Source organism: Bos grunniens, chromosome 13 (assembly GCF_055505025.1).
Source record: "Bos grunniens cultivar Pamir isolate PY7600 chromosome 13, Bosgru_T2T1.0, whole genome shotgun sequence".
Taxonomy (NCBI): domain Eukaryota; kingdom Metazoa; phylum Chordata; class Mammalia; order Artiodactyla; family Bovidae; genus Bos; species Bos grunniens.
In genome coordinates this window covers 72,000,372-72,022,390 of record NC_141177.1, presented here as the reverse complement: position 1 = coordinate 72,022,390, position 22,019 = coordinate 72,000,372, and the positions used below count along the sequence as shown (strand labels likewise).

The 22,019-nt window shown below is 45.8% G+C and overlaps 1 protein-coding gene and 1 non-coding gene across 3 annotated transcripts in view; one reads left to right on the top strand and one right to left on the bottom strand.

The window, feature by feature from the left end:
- CAMK1D (calcium/calmodulin dependent protein kinase ID) overlaps window positions 1–22,019 on the bottom strand; it is a 392,490-nt gene that overhangs the window by 281,406 nt on the left and 89,065 nt on the right. The gene's annotated exons all lie outside the window — the stretch shown is intronic.
- On the top strand, window positions 7,948–8,019 carry TRNAW-CCA (transfer RNA tryptophan (anticodon CCA)). Its single transcript has one exon. It is a non-coding gene; the product is annotated as a tRNA-Trp (tRNA).

Sequence of the window (22,019 nt, the reverse complement as noted above, 5' to 3'; positions counted from 1 at the left end):
TTTCAATTAAAAGTCAGACAGGAGAAAGCCAATGTCCCAGTTCAAAGGCCATCAGAATTATATATCACAGATTATATGACCTAAAAACTATAATACTATAAATACGCTTAAGTCTCAATAAAAGGGTACTTTTCTATTTTGCGGGGCGGGGTGGGGGGTGGCCTCCCTGGTGGCTTAGAGGGTAAAGCGTCTGTCTGCAATGCAGGAGACCTGGGTTCAATCCCTGGGTCGGGAAGATCCCCTGGAGAAGGAAATGGCAACCCACTCCAGTACTCTTGCCTGGAAAATCCCATGGATGGAGGACCCTTGTAGGCTACAGTCCATGGGGTCACAAAGAGTTGGACATGACTGAGCGATGACATACGTTTCCATTTTTTAAAAAAGGAATTTCCCTCTGGACATACATATACCTATGACTGATTCATGCTGATGTATGGCAGAAACCAACACAATATTGTAAAGTAATTATCCTCCAGTTAAAAATAAATTTTTTAAAACAGGAATTCCCTCTGATTTACAGGAGGATCAGCCTTTTTGTTCTATGCAGGTCTTCAACTGATTGGGTGAGGCCCAGCCACACATGCAGAGCAATCTGCTTTATTCAGTCTACTGATTTAAATATTAATCCCATCCAAAAACACTCTCACAGACACATTCAAAGGTGATGTCTGACTAAATGTCTGGACAACCCAGATCCCAGTCAAGATGACACATAAAGTTAACCCTCACAATGGTGATAGCTGTTTTCTCCAAGGGGGAGTTCAGGAGCAGGTATCAGGCGTCCACGCAAAGCTGAGGATCCCAGAGGGAACTTAGCCAACACAGGGCAACCAAACTTCAGGGCTAGAACACAGTCCTGGGACTCTCAGGGTGCGGAAAGGGTCTTAGCCTCAGGCCCACTGTCCAAAGCCCCAGAGAGACACCAAAGGACTGTCTGGGGTTGAACTTTGTTCTTCTGTTGCCACTACAAGAGGCAGTGACATCCCATATGGCTGTCAGGTGTTAAACCTAGCTAATCTGCAGGGGGAAAAAATAATATGACATCTTGCCATTAAAACCATTTTCTTGTGGAAGATCCAACCTTCTTTGATCTATGACCTTGTTTGGACTCATGAGTATCTGAGACAATCTCCTCTGCTCACAGATTAAAAAAAAAAATTGAACCAGAGAGAGTTTGGGGCAGTGCGGCTGAGGCCACATCATCCAGCCATCACCATCTGAGTCTCTGCCTTCCCTCCCAAGACCCTACAGTGCTCACAGTCCCACCAAACAGTGTCTGACTTCCTCCTGTTTACACGGCTCCATGTCACCAGGACTCCCTATCCACCACCAAGACAGAGGCGAATGGTGGCTACCACGTATGGATGGGTGAGCCTCTCTACTGAACCTCGGGGCTCAAGGCCCTTCTTGACGTGATCTGCTGGCTTCACCACAGCCATGCTGCCTGCCCCTATGCAGAAGCAGGGGCACAGGGGCTCTAGGGCCAGCACCGGGTCTTCAAGGAGTCCTCCATCCTCCAGGAGCCACCAGTGGCCCAGGCAGCCTCGGGCCCCAGCAGCTGTGAGGAGGCACAGAGGAGGCGGCCACCACGCTCAGCCCCCAGCACTCGGCCCTGCCCTCATCTCCATCTCCCTCACTCACTGCAATAAGCTGCTTTAGCCATATCTGCTAAAAATACGCCTCGCTTCTCTGTGACACTTACTAATACATTCTATTTCAGGCCTGTTTGCATTCCCATGTACAAACGCCCATGTGGGTCGCAGCGAGCATGTGCAGAATGTTAGAGCATTCCCTCCAGGAAGATTCCTCCCGCTCTGCTCAGCGCACATATCTGAAAAGCACCTCTTTCTGCACCAGTGGGAGCTGCGTAGAAAACCTTCCTACACTGGATGGGTGCTGGGGATAGAGAAGAAAAAGGCTGGGGTCAGAGGGGAAAAGAAGAGACGAATGAGGAAGCAGATGTGCACACAGTGAAGACCACACTTGCTCCTGTCACACCTGCACCCTGCCAGCTGGCACACAGCCCTCCCCCACCACCCCTCCCCCACGCCTGGCCCCCTGAGTCACGGTCACTCCAGAAGCAGCTGCAAAACGGCATCTCCACTGAAGTCATACGACACATGCTGGAAACCAGGAGAACATCTGAAAAAAGGCACAACCTGGGCTGAGCTCCACGAGCCACCCCCGGGAGGGGCTCATTTCTACGTCTGAGGCCTGGAGAAATCGTCGTCTCCACCGCAACAGTGGTCCCCTCCTATGAGCTCATCCTTCCCCAAACGGACATTCCCGCTGGCCGGCCTCGGCCGGCCTGGAAGAGCTGCTCAACTTTCCTGGCGTTTCCCAGAACTTGGGCTCTCTCCTCTAATTATAGGGAAGATAAATGACAGCTCTCTGATCTCTGCCTTCCTGAACGGAAGGAGGGAGAAGTCCTGTGTGACCAGTTTTCAAAGGTCTTAATTTGTGCTTCCTTCTTGTTTTATCACAAATCTTAATACATCTTTCTTTGTTTGGAGGTGAAACACCACAGCAAACAGTGACTGGGTGCTGCTGGCTGCAGGGAAGGCCGTGGAGGAGGGGAGGGGAGAAGGGACCCCAGTGCTGGGGCCAGAACACGCAGGAGGATGTCTGGGGGAGCTGCAACTCAGACCCAGCTGGTGCCGTACCGATGTCTTTCCGACTGCAAAGCTCTGGGGTGACAGACGCATAGATAAGTGCAGAGTGAAGCGTTCAGAATGCCAACTCCACCCCACCCTTTTCAGGTCCCAGGACTTGGCTGGGTGCACAAGCCCCAAATTGGAGCTGCTGTTCCTCAGTTAAGAAATCAGATCCTTTAAAAAAATTAAAACACTTAAAAAAAAAAAAACATGCGACCAAATGATGGCCCCTCAACCAACACAGACTGGAGTCTCCCAAAGTCTGGAATTCAGGGCTTCACCAGCTCCACACGCATAGGAAGTGGCTGGGCAGAGATTGTTAATGGCAGGAAGGAGGAAGCTAATCCAGCCAGAAATTATCATGATGAAGGATCACAAAAAAAGCTAAGGGTTTCTCTGACTGTATTATCTCTTGCACACTTAGCCAGCACCGTGATTCTGCCAGGGAAGTGATTATTAACAACCCTGACATAGGAGATTCTAACATCTGAAATTTTCCTGAATCCCAGAGATAGCAGAATCTTATTTATCTAGGTTTGATTCCAACCTTAGTAAGAGAAAACACTGGGATAAACAAAGAACTCTCCAGCACCATCATGACACCCTACTGGTGAGTTCAGATAACCAAACGAGCCTTATCTCCTTGCAGTCCATCTTCGGGTGCTGCCACTGAATCCGATTTCATCCATGTAACAAAAGACAGTCACAATCACAAGCTGTTTATCATGCACACCCCGTAGGCTTGGCCTGGAAGCCGGCATAGATGCAAATGTGTATATAACATACACACGCATATGGAAAAAACCCACTAACGATGCAGAGAAGTTTCCCAGACCTCATCCCTTTTTATTTTCTCTGCTAGTCCTCTGAATAGCTCATCTTGAACACTGTAGCTGCCAAGACAGAAGAATTCACTGAGTAGGGAAAAAAAAAAATTCCATTATTCCAACTTTCTTTCCTTGAGCTTGATGAGAATAGTGAACATGCCTGGTGAGATTTCTTTAGCAGAATGAAGGTTATTTCTCCATTTAGCAACCAGGTGGTACAAAGGAAGTGGGAATACAGGTGAGTGGAGTCCCCCACAAGTGGTAACTGCATGTCCACCCAGCTCTGAATGTGAATTGCAAAATATGCCTTATACCCTCCGACGTCACCTCTGCCCCATCTCATCACTGCTGTGTGATCTGTGGACCGCGGGGGCAGCGGTGGAGAGAAGCAGGGAGAGGAAGCAGGAGCAGGCGATCCCAGTTCACCTCACTCTCTTCAGAAGGATGCTAAAAGGATTAAAGAGGTAATTATTGCCTCTGGAGCTCTTCAGCTATAAGACGCTCTATAAATACCAATAACCACCCCCTCGAGGGAAAACACATCTCATTCCAGTGGAGGTAAGGGCTGCAGCAGCCTGCAGAAACGATGGGCTGCATCTTGAAGGGATCTTCTGGCATCCTGAGTGCTCCAGAGTCATCGCCACGTACAGCAGGTGGCCTACAGAGCATCCCACTCTGACTGGAGACCGCAGCACCCCAGACTGCTGGCGTCTCATACACCCATCCATTCTGATCTGTCCATTCGATGTGCACTTATTAAGCCCCCATGGTCTGCTTGAGGGATGGAGTAGCATTGTGGTTACATGCCTGGGCTCTGGGGCTGGGCTGCCTGGCAGCAATCCCAGCTCTGCCCGCACTCTGATTGTCTGCCCTCAGGCAAGTCACTGAGCCTCTGTGCAGTGAGGACATGGAGGTCCTCACTCATCACGCGGGGATGATAACAGAAGCCACTTCACAAGGTCACTATGATTCAGGGGTGCACCTGTGACCAGTGGTTAGACCTCTGATGGATACACTGCTGCTACTGCTGCTAAGTCACTTCAGTCGTGTCCGACTCCGTGCGACCCCACAGATGGCAGCCCACCAGGCTCCCCCATCCCTGGGATTCTCCAGGCAAGAACACTGGAGTGGGTTGCCATTTCCTTCTCCAATGCATGAAAGTGAAAGTAAAGTCGCTCAGTTGTATCCGACTCTTAGTGACCCCATGGACTGCAGCCTACCAGGCTCCTCCATCCGTGGTATTTTCCAGGCAAGAATACTAGAGTGGGCTGCCATTTCCTTCTCCGATGGATACACAGTAAGGGCTAGAGAAGAAGACCGCTATGGAACTTAATCTACAAAATGGATGGGTCCACGGTACGCCATCTATTCCATGACTATTTTAAATTCCATGATTTTAGAATCAAAATCAAGATGGAAAAGGAGGAGTTAGCAATTAGCAGTGGGCCTAGCACTTAGCCTTGTGTGGAAAACAGAAGAGCAGAAGATGAGGCCCCTGACTGAGAGCCTCCAGACCCAACAATGAAGGGAATTCAGGGGTCTTTATCTTCAGCTGTCAGACAGTTCCCTACGAGGGGCGTGGGGAGAAGAGCGCGACACACAGACATGCTTTAGGACTGCCAGCTCCCAGCAGACAGCCTTGAGGTCGATGTCATTACGGACTGAGATTCTATTCTGGCAAACCCTTCTCTCAGCTCCTCCGTCCACCCCTCCCCTTTACCTCACTACCCCTGAGCATGCCAGGATCACATCCAAAAAAGAAAGAGCTGCCCACTGAACCTCCCACCAGGAAGCCCTTAGTCCCTCCACCCTGGGCCGTGAGCACCAAGCCTCCACTTCAGGGGTCCGAGATGCACGTCCTGCCAATCAAAAGGCAGTGGGGCAGGCCCGGGGTGCATTCCTGTCCTGCTGCTGAGCTGAATGGCTCTGAGCTGAGTGGGTCTCAAAGTGCAGTCCCTACAGCAGCAGCAGCACCCAGGAACTCTTAAGAAACGCTACTCCTCCCACTCGATCACAGACCTGCAGAATCTGAAACTCCGGGGACGGGGACGGGCCCGGCAGCCTGTGGTTTAACAAACCAGCTGGGGATTCTGATGCCTGCCCACTGGCTTCGAGAAAGTGACTTAGTTTTTTCTGAGTCACAGTTTTCCTCACTCAGCAAAGGGGGTTAATACCACTCGCCTCATGAGGCTGTAATGTAGGAGTCAAATGAGATGCTAGATGTCAAGCACTGGATACAGCATGCCAACAAGGGTAGGCACTCAGCATACTCTACTTTTGTCATCACCGTCTTCATCACCATCATCATCATGGTCACCAGCACCATCAAAGTCTGCTAGAGCAGTAGCTCAGAAACAGCAAAAATAAGATTGTAATCCATGACAAGCCTGCTTTTCAGCAAAGTGGCTCTAAAGACAGTCCAAGGACAGAAGCTACAGGGAATTGGTAGATACATCCTACCTTGCCCAAGGTCACCCAAGGGCTGCCAGGATCCTGGGGTTACTCTTCCACACTACCTGTGATCCATGCAGATTCCCACAAACTCTGAGCATCTTGGGGGTTGGGAATCCAGAAATGAAAAGCATTCCCCATTTTATTGTCAAAATAAGGATAATAAGAGTTTTTTTTTTTTTAATTTTATTTTATTTTTAAACTTTACATAATTGTATTAGTTTTGCCAAATATCAAAATGAATCCGCCACAGGTATACATGTGTTCCCCATCCAGAACCCTCCTCCCTCCTCCCTCCCCATACCATCCCTCTGGGTCGTCCCAGTGCACTAGCCCCAAGCATCCAGTATCGTGCATTGAACCTGGACTGGCATCTCGTTTCATACATGATATTTTACATGTTTCAATGCCATTCTCCCAAATCTTCCCACCCTCTCCCTCTCCCACAGAGTCCATAAGACTGTTCTATACATCAGCGTCACTTTTGCTGTCTCGTACACAGGGTTATTGTTATCATCTTTCTAAATTCCATATATACGTGTTAGTATACTGTATTGGTGTTTTTCCTTCTGGCTTACTTCACTCTGTATAATAGGCTCCAGTTTCATCCACCTCATTAGAACTGATTCAAATGTATTCTTTTTAATGGCTGAGTAATACTCCATTGTGTATATGTACCACAGCTTTCTTATCCATTCATCTGCTGATGGACATCTAGGTTGCTTCCATGTCCTGGCTATTATAAACAGTGCTGCGATGAACACTGGGGTACATGTGTCTCTTTCCCTTCTGGTTTCCTCAGTGGGATAATAAGAGTTTTGAGGCAACACCACCAGACAGAGAACTAGAGGTGTCTGAGTTCAAATACTGGTATTTCGAACGCATAGTGGAAGTCCTTAGAACACATTCTGAGTCGCTGATGGGTATTTTCAGACAGGAAGGGTGACAAGAAGAATCATGTACAGACTGACAGCATCTAGAATCCAAGAGATAAGGGGAGAGCATACTGAAAGAACTTCTTGGATTACACACCAGCATTGCCTCAAACAACTGTGGCAGAGGTCATGAGGGCCTCCAACAGCCAAAAGCAGTGGACACTGGTCAACCACTGTGCCCTCTGGAACCTAACAGTTGACCACTCCATCCCCTCCATCTCCTCCCTTGGACCTCCAGCACACCGCTCGTCCTGGTTCTCCTATCTTCACCCAGACCTCTCTCCTCCTCCTTCTCTGGGATCCGCCCTACCCCGCACAGCTACCATACCCACTGCTTCTCTTTCAGCTCAGCTACTGAGACCCCGTTCCTCCCACTCTGGAGTCTGCACTGGGCATATGAAGATAAAGGACTGAAGAAGCACCAGGTCAGGTGCCATCTCTTCATCTCAGTCTATCATCCACTCTGTCCCCTAAGATACGGATGCAGAGGTGAGCAAAGAAGAGGCTGGTCTGTCTTTGGTCTCTTCTTGTGCCTTTTTTTCCTTTCTGGCAATCGCATCCCCCTAAGCATTGGGTTGACCTCATGGTGACCTCCAGCCCCAGGTTAATCCTGAGCCCTAGAACTTCATGTCCCATCATTTACTTCCCTCCACCTGGATGCTCACCTAGCATCTCAAGATCAGTATATCTGACAGGGACCCCATTATCTTTCTCATGACATCTGTTACGACTCACCCCAAACTCAAGTTCAGAGTAAGACCCAAAAATTTAGGTGGAAAAACTTACAACATTTAACATAAAATTACTCACCTAGTTTCATCCGTCACCTTCAAAACAAACCAAGAAGATATTAACCTTCACGACAGATGCCCAAAATAAAAAAATCCTAACATGGTAAGGGAAACATCTGTAAAGAAATATAACCATCCTCTTTGAATAGGACTTTAAATTCTATTGTATCTTTATTTCATTTTCTAGTTCCGTTAGACAGTTGTATTGCAATTATCCCCACCCTGCAGAGCATTCACAGAGCATCCGTGGGCCCATGGAACTTCTAATTTGGAGAAACCCAAAGAGGCTTCCCTGGTGGCTCAGAGGTTAAAGCGTCTGCCTCCAATGCAGGAGACCCGGGTTCGATCCCTGGGTTGGGAAGATCCCCTGGAGAAGGAAATGGTACCCCACTCCAGTATTCTTGCCTGGAGAATCCCATGGATGGAGAAGCCTGGTAGGCTATAGTCCATGGGGTCGCAAAGAGCTGGACACGACTGAGCGACTTCACTATAAAGTATTAGATGTACTATTTGTTAGCTCTCAATACTCTCCCCATTTGCCAGTCCTCCTAGTTAACAGGGCCATGTGGTCCCCCAAGCTAGAAATATGGGACTCCCTCTAGATTCTTCTCTCTTCCTTATGCCCCACCATGAAGTGCAGATTCATGAATGCCCCTATTTCTACTTCCTAGACTGTGCCCAGATCGGCACTGCTCTTTCTGCCCTCTTCTCCCCGCCAACACCACCAGCACTTGCACAGCTCAGGGAGCACCCACCTCCTGCTTGGAATCTGTCAGTAAGTGCTTCCTGTTTCAGGCCCACTGTGCTTCTTATTTCATAAAAGTGGGGAGGAGAATCCACCCAAAACACACTTCTCTTGAAATCCACCTCTTATATTAAGTCTGATTCAACATGGTAGGAATGGAAAGAAAAGAAGGAGGCTACTTCCATGCCTATAAACACAACCATACTAGAATTTTTAAACCCAGATCTAGGAGGACTTAAGACCTCATGGAAGACCCAAAAGAACTGAAAGCAGGGAATTGAACAGATAATTGCTACATGTTCACAGCAGCATGATTCACACTAGCCAAAAGATGGGAGTAACCCAAGTGCCCATTGACGGATGAATGGAAACAAAATGTAGTTTATCCACCCAGAGATTATCATATTAAGTGAAGTAAGTCAGAGAAAGACAAATACCATATGCTATCACTTTTTTGTGGAATCTAAAATAATGACACAAATTAGCTTATTTATGAAACATAAACAGACTCACAGACATTTGTGGTTGCCAGGTTGGGGCTGGGGAAGGGATGGATCAGGAGTTTGGGATTAGCAGGTGCAAACTATTATATATAGAAAAGATAAAAAACAAAGAGGTCCTACTGTATAGCATAGGGAATTATATTCAATATCCTGTAATAAACCATAATGGAAAAGAATATGAAAAAGAATGTGTGGGACACACACACACATACATATATCCAAATCATTGTGCTGTACAATAGAAATTAACACAACATTGCAAATCAACTATACTTCAATAAAATAATTTTATGTGATTTATCTATATAAACCAAGGTGGAATATTATTCAGCCTTGAAAAGCAATGAAATTCTGTCATATACTACAATATGGATGAACCCTCAGGACATTATAAATGAAATAAATCAGACACAGCAAGACAAACATTGTATGATTTCATTCATATGAAATACCTCCAGTAGTCAAATTCACAGAGACAGAAAGCAGAATAGTGGCTGCCAGAGGCAGGAAATGGGGGGAAATGGGAAATAATTTAATGAGGTATAGCATTTCAGTTTCTGGAGATGGATGGTGGTGATGGTTGTACAACAATGTGAGTGTACTTAATGCCAATAAACTGTATACTTAAAAGTAGTTAAAATGGTAAACTTTGATATATATATATATATATATATGTCATGTGTGTACATACACGTGTGTGTGTATATATTTTACTACAAAAACATGACTAGAAACCCATTTTGTGTCTCATGGTTGAGGTATCAATTAAGGTCAGTGTCCCAGAGCAGCTACTTTCCCTGGTTTCCATGGATTCCCCAAAGGTACTATTAGTGAAATTGCCAGTCTCCCATCCAACCCAGAAATGGAAGAAAAGTCCAAAGAGACTTAAGAGAAGCATCTAATAAAAAATTCCTTTCTATTATATAGCAAAATATCAGTACTTTAAATAATATCAGCATATCTCTCATTTAATTCAAACATTAAGCTCCATTAGCATATAGGGCATGCTTTGTTATAAATGAATGTTGGTTTAAAAATAGGTTCCAGAATTGCCTTTTCAGTATACATGATTCCGAGAAAGTTATTCTAAAAAGACTGTTCCACCAGATTTCCCACAAAAATTGCAAGGACTTCTAAACAGCCTTCCTGGATCAAGTTTCCATCTGTCTCCAAAGAGAAAGAATTATCTGCACAAATCTCAGATCCTTTCCCCCATGACATCCCACCTTTCCAAGGACCCTGGGGCCAGCCAGCACGTCCAGCTCTGGACTATGAGAGGCTGCCAGTTAGAGAATTACCTCTGGGTCATGTGGTCACTCAGAGTAGACTCATGGCTTCAACTCCAGCGCTACCACCTGCTGTCTAAAAGACCTCCTGTAAACCTCAGCCTCTCTGGCCTCAATTTACTCATCTGCAAATTGGAGACAATAATAGTTCCTCCCTCTTAGAGTTGTTACAAGGATTAAATGAATTAATAGCTATAAAATGCTCCCATGTGTTAGCTATTATCATTTTGATATACAAGGATCTTCATGATGTGGCCACAATCTATCCAAGTACAATTTATCCAAGTGCAACTCCTGCCCTTGATTCCTGCACAGATAACCCTGCAAACTGATCTTCACCAACACGCCACACCATTTATGCCTCCAGCTCTGCATGTGCTGTTCCTTCTGCCTGCACACCCTCTGCCCCAAGTTGACCTGGTAAATTCTTTAAGGGGCATAACTTCACCATAGGTGGCTTTCCTGGCTCCTAGATGGACTTTTGTCCACTTTTCTCTGAGTTTCTGGTGACCCCTGCTCACCATGAAAGCCATCCCCACCTTGGACATGTGTCTGCTCACCTGGCTCCCTAGGTAAAGAGCAGTGAGCTCCTGGGAGGCAGAGTCTGTACTAACAGTGTTCCCTGCGCATGCGGCCTCAAGGAGAGACCTGGCACATAGAAGACATCCAGTGAAAGCTGAATGAATGTTGAGCATAAAGAGTGAGACCAACACCAGGAAGGAAGGGAGAGGAAAGAAAAGACAGGCTGGAATAAAGCTGTGCCAGACTTCACATGGGAAGAAGCATGTGCTCCAGGGAAAGGAAGAGATGCAAGGTTTTTAATCTCAGGGAAAGTGAAGTCACTCAGTCATGTCCTACTCTTTGCGACCCCATGGACTGTAGCCTGCCAGGCTCTGCTGTCCATGGGATTTTCCAGGTAAGAATACTGGAGTGGGTTGCCATTTCCTTCTCCAGGGTATCTTCCCAACCCAGGGATCGAACCGGGTCTTCCACACTGCAGACAGACGCTTTACCATCTGAGTCATCAGGGAAGCCTTATCTCAGGAAGGAAAGAATCAAAGGACACATGGGCCAAGCAATCATTGACACGGTGCACAGGTTATCTGAGGCTCACGGGTCTTGCCAGGGCTCAAGCCATCCATGCTTGTGATAACTTTAGACAGGAACACACAGAGAATGGTGGGAGCTGCATGGAGAGTGGCTCCTCTGTATCTCAAAGTGCCCTCTCTCACACCTCAGTAATCTGAGTGATGTACCCCAAACAGGGGTAAGTGCACTAAGCGAAGGAGAAGAGCAGAGACATGTCAGATTAAACATGTTCAGAAGCATGACTCTCTCACCATCTCTCCTTGTTACTGCACCAGCAGTAAATGAAGAAATCTGAGACCCATTTGGCAGGTGGAGAGATGGGTGGAGAACCCAGGGTGGGGTGCAAGGTGGTGGGCGGTTTCTAGCGCCCACCCATTTCATGATTCTCAGGAACTGAAGAGCAGAAAGGCCCTCAGCAGCCAGGACAGCTCCTGGCCTTTAACCTGCAGGTTCAGGGTTGTTGAGCTCTAGTCATAGACTCAGGACGCATTTCATATGGTCAGCTGACAGGCAAAGCTAGCCCCACACTGAAAAATGGACTCACCATCTAAAATGAGGTGCTATTTCCAGTTAGAAGTCAACATCAGGACAAGTGAGCTCAGGCCCCAAATAAACATGAAAGAGGACCAAAAGGAAGCCGTCCCACTTGTACCCATTGCAGATGTCGACCAGGGCTGAAGCCCACCCTCCAGGACGAGCAAGTCCGCTCCCACCACCTGCAGGGAGCATGCACACAGGCAGGGGAGCTGATCAATGTGCAGCAGCTCGGCCTCCGGCTTCTGATCCACAGCAGCCAATGCAGAAGGAACACTAAAAATAAGTATGCCAGAAACACACACGGGGTGACAGGAAGACACGGAGCAAGAGAGGAGACTGAGAGGGGACTGATGGCACTCTGACTGCCAGAGGGAGGGTCAACCCCACACACACTCATACACACACACACACACACACAACACACACACACAACACACATACACACCACACAAACCTATACATGCATACATACACTCACACACATCCACACACCCACACGTGCATATCCATATACACACCACACACACATACATATACACACACCACACACACACATATACATACGTACACACAACACACATACACACCACACACACACATATACATTCATATACACCTATACACATACATACCCATATAGCACACATGCATACACACATGTATGCAGCACACAACACCCCCTACACATACACACACATACATACACACACCACATGCACACCTACACAAACACACACACACACACAGGGCGGCCCTGTTAGTATAGAGGTAGCAATACACTGGACCATGACACTCACTTCAAACCAAGACTGGGTTTCTTGGGTTTCAAAAGACATACATAGTATTTGGGGGCAATGCTGCAATATGAGAAAAATGCCCAGTTATGTCATTTAATTAAAAATGAAAGAAACAACACACAATATGAAAGCAATTGTGTTAACTATTTATGCATAGAAAAAGCCTGGAAAATATATTAAAATTTAACAGCGGTTATTTTTGAGTGACAAGATTAGAGTAGATTTTTATATTCTTCAAGGTTTTGCATCTTATACAAAGTGGGGGGAGCACACTTTCCATAATTTACAAAAACAAGCCTAGACGGACTAAGCCAAGGTTTTCAAAGCATTAGAGAAAATCATGATGAAAGCTGGGAGGCAAATGCAGCCCTCGAGGCTAACTGTGTTTCTGTAACAATGGACATTTTGAGACCATCTGAAATATCTAATTATCTGGTTGCTTACTAATATGTGAACATTTGGAACCACTGAGATGTATCTTTGAATACAAAGAAAAATCCAAAGCAATCAAGTGGAAATTCACCATCCTTTTTCTGGTTCTCATCCATTTACTTAAACATCAGAATGTGCCCTGAAGAGAATGTTCAATACTTAAGAAGAAGAACCTAGTAAACCAAAAAAGTGAGGACACAGAACAAAAATCTACCAGGAATAACAAGGTTCAGAGAGACTGATTATATATCAAAGCTTAAAAGAATAATTTAACACGTGCATTTTCCAAGTCCCTTGAAAGGGTCTTTTTAACTAAATCATCACTCAAGTAAAATATAACATTAGTTTCTCCAGAAGCTACAAATTTGAAAACTAGATTCTTAAAAATGTACAAAATAATATTATACTATATTTGCAAAAGCATGTTATTACATTAGCTTTTCCTGGGGGAAAAAAGCTCTCAGGGTTCCCACATAGTAACTTGCTATTTACACAGTTACTTAAGAATTAGTAATTCCTGTGAAAGGCCTGTCTTTTATTTTCTAAATGTATAGCACAGGGTGGCAAGCCAAATAAGGGAATATTATCCAAATGTCGCCTTCCTTGGCTGTGTCTAAGCCAAGGGTTAGGGTTAGGGTTAGGGTTAAGGCAAAGGCAAGGAATGGAAGGCTGGTTGCCTGGGCATCCCAGAGGGAAGGCCTGCCTCAGCAGCAAGAGTTAACTGCACGAGTTAGTAACTTGGACAGGCTGAAATGCAGACACTTACAGGTCTATATATGCAAAAGGGAGGGTGGGGGAACCTCAACTTTCTACTCTAGAACGCTGAATTTAATTCAGGAGTATAAAAATGATGGGTGGTTTTTTTCTCTCCCCAAAAGGAAACAAGGCCACCTTTCCACTTCAGATGAGCCCCTTGGGCTCACAGGGGCTGTGATATCCACGATCACAGGAACAAACCCAGATGTTTGCCCTACACTAGACCACCAGCCTCCTCTCCTGTTTCCTCTGTGTCAGGGGAGCTGCAGGTCTCCCTCCTCTGAGCATCTCTCCCCGTGGAGATGGTGACCTCATTTCCATCAGCCTTAATGACCCACCTCTCTGGGGGCAGGATGCTGTGTGGGTTGCTGGGGCAGATGAGATTTGGGAAGAAACTGCTAAATAATGGATAAAAGGAGGCACCACCAGCCCTCCAATACTTAATTGCTTGCCTGAATCCGATAAGAAAAACAACTTCATGAAAGGAAAGGATGACAAAGACAGAAGCTCATTCTTCTCAAACCTTCAGGAAACTCTGGCTCCAAACGGGTAGGGTGTGGTCAAGGATTCGGCTGCAGACCAGACTCGAGCTCCTGCAAGTGTAAACCATCACACATGTTCCTGCCACGTGGGCTGGAGAGAAAGGGGGACACAGGCAGGAAGTAGGGGTGCCCACCAGGGAGCCAGCTCATCCCTGGAAAACGTAGGACAAGGCTCCCTCCTTGCCTTTGAGCTGCCAGACAGTTTTCTTCTGTTTTCAGTTCAGCCAATAGCCTGGGAAAACCTTTCCTCCTCAACTGGGGACTCCCCACCCATTCATCCCACGCTCACTTCTCCACTGCATCTGGGAACCAGCCTCAGCCCAGCAGCTGTCCACAAAGTCAGTTTCCATCTTTGCCACGCAAGCCCACTTCCTGGCTTTTATCTTCTCCAACCAAATTTCATTATTTTCAAATCACATGGATGATATCTCACTGAAAAATGCAAATAAAAACTACAGAGGTATCATCTCACACTGATCAGAAAGACTGTCATCAAAAAGTCTACAAACAACAAATACTGGAGAAGGTGTGGAGAAAAGGGAACCCGTTTATAGTGTTGGTGAGAATGCAAACCATACAACCACTATGGAGAACAGAATGGTGATTCCTTTAAAAATTAGGAATAAAACTACCATTCGTGCATGCATACTGAGTCGCTTCAGTTGTGTCCAACTCCATGCAATCCTATGGGCTGCAGCCTGCCAGGCTCCTTCCATGAGATTCCCCAGGCAAGAACCCTGGAGTGGGTTGCCATGCCCTCCTCCAAGGGATCTTCCCGATTCAGGGATCAAACCTGTGTCTCAGGTCTACCTGCATTGGCAGGTGGGTTTTTTATCACTAGTGCCACCTGGGAAGCCCTAAAAACTATCATATGACCCAGCAACCCCACTACTGGGCCTATATCCTGAGCAAACCACAATTGAAAAAGACACATGTATCCCCAGTGTTCACTGCAGCACTATTTACAATAGCTAGGACATGGAAGCAACTGAGATGTTGCTTCCATCAGCAGATGAATGGATAAGGAAGTGGTGGTACATATACACAATGGAATATTACTCAGCTATAAAAAGGAACACATTTGAGTCAGTGTTAACGAGGTGGATGAACCTAGAGCCTATTATACAGAGTGAAGTAAGTCAGAAAAAGAAACACAAATATCATATATTAATGCATATATTAAATGCATTCTATGCGATGGCACACAAGCGCAGCCTAGAGGAGCTACCCCACATCCAAGGTAAGGAGCGGCGGCTGTGCTTTGCTGGAGCGGCTGTGAAGAGATACCTCACCTCCAAGGTAAGAGAAACCCAAGTAAGACGGTAAGTGGCTGAGAGAGGGCATCAGAGGCTAGACAGACTGAAACCACAATCACAGACAACTAGCCAATCTGATCACATGGACCACAGCATTGTCTAACTCAGTGAAACTAAGCCATGCCATGTGGGGCCACCCAAGACAGACAGGTCATGATGGAGAGGTCTGACAGAATGTGGTCCACTGGAGAAGGGAATGGCAAACCGCTTTGGTATTCTTGCCTCAAGAATCCCATAAACAGTATGAAAAGGCAAAAAGATAGGACATTGAGAGATGAGCTCCCCAGGTCAGTAGGTGCCCAATATGCTACTGGAGATCAGTGGAGAAATAACTCCAAAAAGAATGAAGGGATGGAGCCAAAGCAAAAACACCACCCAATTGTGGATGGGACTGGTGATAGAAGCAAGATTCGATGCTGTAAAGAGCAATATTGCATAGGAACCTGGAATGTCAGGTCCATGAATCAAGGCAAATTGGAAGTGGTCAAACAGGAGATGGCAAGAGTGAACATCGACATTCTAGGAATCAGTGAACTAAAATGGACTGGAATGGGTGAATTTAACTCAGATGACCATTAGATTGCCAGGAGAAATATCAATAACCTCAGATATGCAGATGACACCACCCTTATGGCAGAAAGTGAAGAGGAACTCAAAAGCCTCTTGAGGAAAGTGAAAGTGGAGAGTGAACAAGTTGGCTTAAAGCTCAACATTCAGAAAACGAAGATCATGGCATCCGGTCCCATCACTTCATGGGAAATAGATGGGGAAACAGTGGAAACAGTGTCAGACTTTATTTTTCTGGGCTCCAAAATCACTACAGATGGTGACTGCAGCCATGAAATTAAAAGACGCTTACTCCTTGGAAGGAAAGTTATGACCAACCTAGATAGCATATTCAAAAGCAGAAACATTACTTTGCCAACAAAGGTTTGTCTAGTCAAGGCTATGGTTTTTCCTGTGGTCATGTATGGATGTGAGAGTTGGACTGTGAAGAAGGCTGAGCGCTGAAGAATTGATGCTTTTGAACTGTGGTGTTGGAGAAGACTCTTGATGGTCCCTTGGACTGCAAGGAGATCCAACCAGTCCATTCTGAAGGAGATCAGCCCTGGGATTTCTTTGGAAGGAATGATGCTAAAGCTGAAACTCCAGTACTTTGGCCACCTCATGCAAAGAGTTGATTCATTGGAAAAGACCCTGATGCTGGGAGGGATTGGGGGCAGGAGGAGAAGGGGACGACAGAGGATGAGATGGCTGGATGGCATCACTGACTCAATGGACGTGAGTCTGAGTGAACTCCGGGAGTTGGTGATGGACAGGGAGGCCTGGCGTGCTGCGATTCATGGCGTCACAAAGAGTCGGACATGACTGATCTGATATCAGATATCTGATCTGATCTGATATCTACTACTGTAGGCAGGAATCCCTTAGAAGAAATGGAGTAGCCATCATGGTCAACAAAAGATTCTGAAATGCAGTATTTGGATGCAGTCTCAAAAACGACAGAATGATCTCTATTCGTTTCCAAGGCAAACCATTCAATATCATGGTAATCCAAGTCTATGCCCTGACCAGTAATGCGGAAGAAGCTGAAGTTGAACGGTTCTATGAAGACCTACAAGACCTTCTAGAATGAACACCCAAAAAAGATGTCCTTCTCGTTATAGGGGACTAGAATGCAAAAGTAGGAAGTCAAGAAACACCTGGAGTAACAGGCAAATTTGGCCTTGGAATACGGAATGGAGCAGGGCAAAGGCTAACAGAGTTCTGCCAAGAGAATGCACTGGTCATAGCAAACACCCTCTTCCAACAACACAGGAGAATACTCTACACATGGACATCACCAGATGGCTAACACCAAAATCAGATTGATTATATCCTTTGCGGCCAAAAATGGAGAAGCTCTATACAGTCAGCAAAAATAAGACCGGGAGCGGAGTGTGGCTCAGATCATGAACTCCTTACTGCCAAATTCAGACTTAAATTGAAGAAAATGGGGAAAACCACTAGACCAGGCAGGTATGACTTAAATCAAATCCCTTATGACTATACAGTGGAAGTGAGAAATATATTTAAGGGAGTAGATCTGATAGAGGGCCTGATGAACTCTGGACAGAGGCTCGTGACATTGTACACGAGACAGGGAGCAAGACCATCCCCAAGAAAAAGAAATGCAAAAAAGCAAAATGGCCGTCTGAGGAGACCTTACAAATAGCTGTGAAAAGAAGAGAAGTGAAAAGCAAAGGAGAAAAGGAAAGATATACCCATTTGAATGCAGAGTTCCAAATAATAGCAAGGAGAGATAAGAAAGCCTTCCTCACCAATCAGTGCAAGGAAATAGAGGAAAACAATAGAATAGGAAAGACTAGCCATCTCTTCAAGAAAATTAGAGATACCAAGGGAATATTTCACACAAAGATGGGCTCAATAAAGGACAGAAATGGTACGGACCTAACAGAAGCAGAAGATATTAAGAAGAGGTGGCAAGAATACACAGAATTGTACAAAAAAGAGCTTCACGACCCAGATAATCACAATGGTGTGATCATTCCCACTCACCTAGAACCAGACATCCTGGAATGTGAAGTCAGGTGGGCCTTAGGAAGCATCACTACGAACAAAGCTAGTGGAGGTGATGGAATTCCAGTTGAGCTATTTCAAATCCTGAAAGATGATGCTGTGAAAGTGTTGCACTCAATATGCCAGCAAATTTGGAAAACTCAGCAGTGGCCACAGGACTGGAAAAGGTCAGTTTTCATTCCAATCCCAAAGAAAGGCAATGCCAAAGAATGCTCAAACTACCGCACAATTCCACTCATCTCATACGCTAGTAAAGTCATGCTCAAAATTCTCCAAGCCAGGCTTCAACAGTACGTGAACTGTGAACTTCCAGATGTTCAAGCTGGTTTTAGAAAAGGCAGAGGAACCAGAGATCAAATTGCCAACATCGGCTGGATCATCGAAAAAGCAAGAGAGTTCCAGAAAAACATCTATTTCTGCTTTATTGACTATGCAAAGCCTTTGACTGTGTGGATCATAATAAACTGTGGAAAATTCTGAAAGAGATGGGAATACCAGACCACCTGACCTGCCTCTTGAGAAACCTGTATACAGGTCAGGAAGCAACAGTTAGAACTGGACATGAAACAACAGACTGGTTCCAAATAGGAAAAGGAGTACATCAAGGCTGTATATTGTCACCCTGCTTATTGAACTTATATGCAGAGTACATCATGAAAAACGCTGGGCTGGAGGAAGCACAAGCTGGAATCAAGATTGCTGGGAGAAATATCAATAACCTCAGATATGCAGATGACACCACCCTTATGGCAGAAAGTGAAGAAGAACTAAAGAGCCTCTTGATGAAAGTGAAAGTGGAGAGTGAAAAAGTTGGCTTAAAGCTCAACATTCTTAAGACGAAGATCATGGCACCTGGTCCCCTCACCTCATGGCAAATAGATGGGGAAACAGTAGAAACAGTGGCTGACTTTATTTTCCTGGGCTCCAAAATCACTGCAGATGGTGATTGCAGCCATGAAATTAAAAAACGCTTGCTCCTTGGAAGGAAAGTTATGAACAACCCAGATAGCATATTAAAAAGTAGACATTACTTTGCCAACAAAGGTCCGTCTACACAAGGCCGTGGTTTTTCCAGTAGTCATGTATGGATGTGAGAGTTGGACTATAAAGAAAGCTGAGCACTGAAGAATTGATGCTTTTGAACTGTGGTGTTGGAGAAGACTCTTGAGAGTCCCTTGGACTGCAAGGAGATGCAACCAGTCCATCCTAAAGGAGATCAGTCCTAGGTTGGAGGGACTGATGTTGAAGCTGAAACTCCAATACTTTGGCCACCTGATGCAAAGAGCTGACTCATTTGAAAAGACTCTGATGCTGGGAAAGATTGAGGGCAGGAGGAGAAGGGGACAACAGAGGATGAGATGGTTGGATGGCATCACGGACACAATGGACATGGGTTTGAGTGAACTCCAGGAGTTGGTCATGGACAGGGAGGCCTATGCGTACTGTGGTTAATGTAGTCGCAAAGAGTCGGACACGACTGAGCGACTGAACTGAACTGAATGCATATATATGGAATCTAGAAAGATAGTACTGACAATCCCACATGCATGGCAGCAAAGGAGACACAGACATAAAGAACAGACTTTTGGACACAGTGGGACAAGGAGAAGGTAGGATGATCTGAGAGAATAGCCCTGAAATGTATACATGACCAAATAGCCAGTGGAAGTTTGATGTATGACACAAGGAACCCAAAGCCGGTGCCCTGTGACAACCTGGAGGGATGGAGTAGGGAAGGAGGTGGGAGAGGGGCTCAAGAGCGAAGCATCACAGGTATGCCTAAGGCCAATTCACGCTGATGTGTGACAGAGGCCATCACAATACTATAAAGTAATTATCCTCCAATTAAAATAAGTAAATATTTTTTCTTAATTATTTGGCAAAAAAATTTGGGTAAAATCAGCAGATCATCCTAATGGCAGGGTGGCCTGTCATCTAGGTGTGATATTGGGCTACAGTGCTGTAAGATGTTACCACTGGGAGAAACGGGATAAAGGGCACATGTTGTGGTTGTTCAGTCGCTAAGTCATGTCCAACTCTTCGCAATCTCATGGACTGCAGTATACCAGGCTTCCCTGTCCTTCACTAACTCCCAGAGTTTCCTCAAACTCATGTTCATTGAATCGATGATGCCAGCCAACCATCTCATCCTCTGTCACTCCCTTCTTCTGCCCTCAATCCTGGCCCACCAGGCTCCTCTGTCTGTGGGATTCTCCAGGAAAGAATACTGGAGTGGGTAGCCATTCCCTTCTTCAGGGGACCATCCTGAACCACGGATCGAAACCAGGTCTCCTGTATTGCAGGCAGATTGTTTACCATCTGAGCCAACAGGGACGCCCCAAGGGTACATGAGCTCTCTCTATATTATCCCTGTAATATGTGTATATTACTCCCGTGTTCATGTAAATCAACTATTGCCTCAATTAAAAATGTCCATTAAAGAAAACCCAACTAATACATGTTTCATGTGAATAGAGACCAACCAAGAGGTCATCCTACTCATGATCATCACACAGCCTGAGCCTGAGTACTGTCCAGGCTGCTGTCATTCAGCAAATACACACGTCGTCCCTCAGCATGCCAGTTACTACACCAGGCATTACGATGTCTGTCTCAGTTGATGGTCTCAGAAAATGAACAGTGATGAGAGAGAAATCAGTGAGGAAGCCCTTGTGTAACTGACAATCTGATTTTTTAAACAGAGGTGAAAATATTTAGACACCCTTGAAATAACCGCACTATTCACACCAGAACATTGCCCCAGTAACAATTCATCTGCTCCCAGAATTCTAGCTGCCCAGAAAACATGAGAGTGGATTCCCCACCACCAACTCTGACTACTTAACTGTGGCAGCATCCTTCATTTTTTTCTGCTCTTCACATATTCAGGAGCAAGTTTCTCAAGGAGCAGGGCTGATAGAGAGAACCTGTACTTTGCTTCAGAATGAGTTCTCAAAACCCCGTGTACCTTTTAGCCAGAAGGTTCGGGAGATCTTCAACAACAAGTGTGCTCCAGGCCATGACAACCTTCATTTAACATGCTGCTTTGTTTGGCAGCTTCTATTTGTCCAGATTAGATGTTGCTCACAGCCAGCTTAAACAGCCCTTCAGAGCTACCGTGATGACCCTCCCGTAACCCAGAAGGACCAAAGAATTGATGCTTTTGAACTGTGGTGTTGGAGAAGACTCTTGAGAGTCCCTTGGACTGCAAGGAGATCCAACCAGAGTCCATTCTGAAGGAGATCAGTCCTGGGATTTCTTTGGAAGGAATGATGCTAAAGCTGAAACTCCAGTACTTTGGCCACCTCATGCAAAGAGTTCACTCATTGGAAAAGACTCTGATGCTGGGAGGGATTGGGGGCAGGAGGAGAAGGGGACGACAGAGGATGAGATGGCTGGATGGCATCACTGACTCGATGGACGTGAGTCTGGGTGAACTCCGGGAGTTGGTGATGGACAGGGAGGCCTGGCATGCTGCGACTCATGGGGTCGCAAAGAGTCAGACACGACTGAGCGACTGAACTGCACTGAACTGAACAGTCCCAAAAACAGACTCTTATCAATGGACAGAGGTTTAGGGAACCAACACTCTTGCTGGGCATATTTACTGCTGCTGGTGCATATCAAAGTATTTTTAATCCATGATCTAATTTGCTTTCTACAATTTGTATCAGTACTTTTAAATGAAACTGAAACTAACTTGCTCAAATATTTATTTATCAGTTCTTGGTTACTCAGGACTTGATGATTCAAGATTATTTAACCTTTCTCCAGCCTC